The 3646-nt window shown below is 32.8% G+C and overlaps 1 long non-coding RNA gene across 2 annotated transcripts; it reads left to right on the top strand.

Annotated features, from left to right (window-relative positions):
• Positions 1 to 885: 885 nt before the first annotated feature.
• Positions 886 to 3646, top strand: LOC122602216. Of its 2 annotated transcripts, none has more exons than XR_006324182.1 (7): positions 886 to 1016; positions 1142 to 1175; positions 1308 to 1415; positions 1876 to 1928; positions 2208 to 2324; positions 2933 to 3117; positions 3259 to 3646. It is a non-coding gene; the product is annotated as an uncharacterized LOC122602216 (long non-coding RNA). The 2 variants fall into 2 exon arrangements; XR_006324183.1 differs by having other exon boundaries at positions 2183 to 2324.

Raw genomic sequence — 3646 nt, 5'->3', positions numbered from 1 at the left:
CGGTGCTTTCTCCTAAGTTCAGATTTATGTCATATTTATAGTTTACATAGCTGGTGAGTAAATGTGTATAATTCTAACAACATTCTCAAATTTTTTGAATTTTTGTACCCATTTAACCATAAAAAAGAATAGATATAGCAATGTAGTTTGAAGTAACCATTTATGAGTTAATGCGTGGAAATTGATTCCTCTAGACATTAGCTATTCATCATATGACAAATTAATCATACTTGTGACTTGTCCAATGTCTAACGTGATTTCTATATGTTTCAAACTTGACTTTCAGCTTTCATATTTAAGTAGTCATGGCTAACTAACAGTCAATAACTGATTGACTTTCAGTTTTCATGCCTGACTTTTGATGAATCCAAATCTGCCACAAATCGGTACCGACACGAATGGTTGCTGGAATGGAACGAATACTGCAAATATTCATGTAGTGATGGTTGCAACAGCTACTTCGCAGAAGGGGGAATCTTATGTTATTAGAAGCTTTTAATCTAGAGGTTTGTAGCACCCATTGTTAGCGCAGTAAAGCTAAGTGGTAAATCTCATTTTGCATTAATTTAATGTTTTATGAATCAAATTTTTAATATAGAAAGGAAACGATTGATTATAGTGATCTTTTCATTTAACAAAACTTATTTAATAATTTTTCTATCATTAACCCGTGTTTTCACACGGGTTCTACATCTAGTGCAATTTGATAAAAGGTTTGCATCATACATTTATTTTCATTAATATGGCCTCTTTAATAGTGTTTCTTCACATTCCACCTATTAACACTTTGGCAGATGAAGGATCAAATCAATCAAAGGAATGCCTTTTTTGGTTCATGAATCTTTGAATCTCCACTTTATATTCAATTGATAATTGATCATGTTTATCAATATCAATTCATTGGTTCATTATTAACCACCACGTCAACACACCACCAGAGCCACCAGCTCACCACCGCAATCCGTTACTCCATCCAGCAACCATAAATCCGGCCAGCCACCAAATGGGCTCACACGGTTTGTTGTTTATTACCGGCGATTGAATTAGTTTTTGCCCTAGATCTTTATATTTGTTGTTATTATTTTGACTTCCTATCAATTAAATTAGTTTTGTTATAATTTTGTGTTTTTTTTTTTTCCAGTTTATGATTACACTATCCCAACAATTCCATTCAGGTCATTACTTTCTCTCTATTTGTCTCTATTTTTGTGTGTTTACATTGTATATGTGTGTGTGTTTATTGTTAAAAGGTATTTCGCATCTTCTTGATCAAACCCAAATTTACATTGTAACGTTTTCCCTTTCAGAATGACTCGATTGATGATGTCCTTCCACCTGTTTTGCGCAACCTTCTTGATATTGGGTTTGTGTTTGATCATACACAAACCCAAATAATTAATGATAATCCATAAAAGGTACTTGTGTTTGATCATAAAAGGTATTTTGCATCTTCTTCTTTAAGGCAAATGAAATCATCACAACAATTTAAGGTCTCATTTCATGGTATATAATTTTACATGTGCTTTGTCTTCTGCTTCATCATTTTATTTTATCTTTTGATCATCACAATTTTTTTATTTTTTATTTTTCTTTTAAGTATTCTACAGATTAAACTTGAATATGCGATTTTGAAGAGGTAATGTCAAATGTATCTTTTTCATTATCTTTTATGCACGATGGGTTATTCAGTGATTGTCGTTCATATGTTTGATGTAATGTCTTAAATAGATTGTCGTGCAAACAAGTTTGTTTCTATATCTCCAGATATCAAAATTAAAACATTAGGATTTAAGTGCATATCTCATTTGACGGGTATATTATCTTTTTTTGAATGTGGTTGATGACGTAAACTAATATTAGAAGATGGTTTTGCAGGCCTAGAAGATATTTGGGAACAAATGGACTGAAATAACATAAGGGCCTAAGGGGTAATATATATTTGTCACTGTCATGGTTTAATATGCATTTTAGCATCAGCCGTCACATTTTAAGTAAGGCATATTTGATTTGCATTCCTAGATAATAGAGGTACTAGACGAGCAAGTTGGGTAATGGGTTGAATTGGTGGTGTAATGTGGTTCATAACGGGTTGGGCAGGTTTAGTAACAAATATTTTTGTCCATTTGAATAATTCATTATTTATGATCATAAAAACAATATTATTGCAACAATATTGACACAGGTAAAACATGACCCGAAATGTGTAGACAGGTAAACCCAAGGCAACTTGACACCAATTTTGGGGAAGATATGTTTGATGATGTTCGAGCCAAAGAATGATCATTACAAACAAAGAATGGTGCTGGCCAACTAAAACAATAAAGGTAATAGTAAGTCTGTACGTGAATGGGTCGATGTGAGTTTCTCTTTTTCAACTGGGTATATCTGAATATTAATAAAAAAATAATATCAAGGCCAAAGTGGTTTTGACTAGAGGTACTCCAATTCATGTGAAGTCTGAGTATGCATGAACTGATCGAATATTGTAATAGTTACTTGGTCATTTATTGTAAGGGTAGTTTTGGCTCATTTGCTTATAAATGTGTCTATTTGAATTATGTTTTTATATCTAACAGATCAAGTAAAGGAAATAGATAAACAAGAAATGGATTGAATGGCCAGAGAGGGTGAAATTCGACCCAAAAAAATTATATTGTTATTGTAATTTGTTGTTAAGAAACATATTGATTCTTTATTAGAAATAAAATTAAAACAGGCATAAAGTTTACGGGGTCAATCCAACCCCACCTTTTTTGATTCATATTAGAAGTGGTCCTAAAAACCTGAACATGTTTTTACCAGTTTTCCAACTCACAAGAGTTTCCAAGTTGCCCTTTATAGCTTTCATATACGGATGATTTTTGATAAGCTTGATAAGTCGTTAGCGACGACCTTATAAAAGTTTGCTAACACGAATTTATGTTTCAAGCAGCAGAACAAGGCGTGTGGGTAGAGTTGCTGAACTTGAAACTCATTTTACTTAACTCGAGGACGCTTTGAGGATGGTTTAGGATCAACTAACTGTTTGGAATCATGGAAAAAGGCGACAAGGTCACTATACAGAACCCTCATACATATGAAGAGAAGAAATTTTGCGCAAGGAAGATCATGAGTTTGGTAAGTTTAGTAGTTAGATGTTTTTGATGTTACATTTTCAATAAAAGTATTGTCAAAATGAGATTAAATATGCTGGTTGTTGTGAATGCTCCACAAATAAAGAAAAATAATCTAGAGCTAACATAAACCATTTGGTTGCAGAGCCGAGAGGGGCACCCATGGCTGAGGGTAAATGAAAGGAAATGATCGAGAAAGGTCATAAATCTAGAATTAAGCCTAACTCATGCACAATTGAGTCGGTAGAGATGTATGCAAACTTGGCACCTTTTGGCATCATATATGTGTTTTTTTTGTTCTCTTTTAATATTTATAGATAATTATATAAGACTTTCTTGAGTATAAGTCGGTAATTTCATTGTGTAAAAATAATAGACGTCTTTGCCAGGCAACCTACAACTTAAGTCATTAGCTTGCTTTGGCTGATGTAATTACAAAAGAAGAAAGGGGAAACGACCTCTTTGTTATCTTGACTTCGATGAGTGAATAATACTTAGTATGATTGTAACTTTATAATACTGTTTTGTCACAA

The sequence above is a fragment of the Erigeron canadensis genome, chromosome 5 (assembly GCF_010389155.1).
Source record: "Erigeron canadensis isolate Cc75 chromosome 5, C_canadensis_v1, whole genome shotgun sequence".
Classification (NCBI taxonomy): Eukaryota; Viridiplantae; Streptophyta; class Magnoliopsida; order Asterales; family Asteraceae; genus Erigeron; species Erigeron canadensis.
The sequence above is the reverse complement of the archived record's forward strand: the minus strand, read 5'-3'. Positions and strand labels throughout refer to the sequence as shown.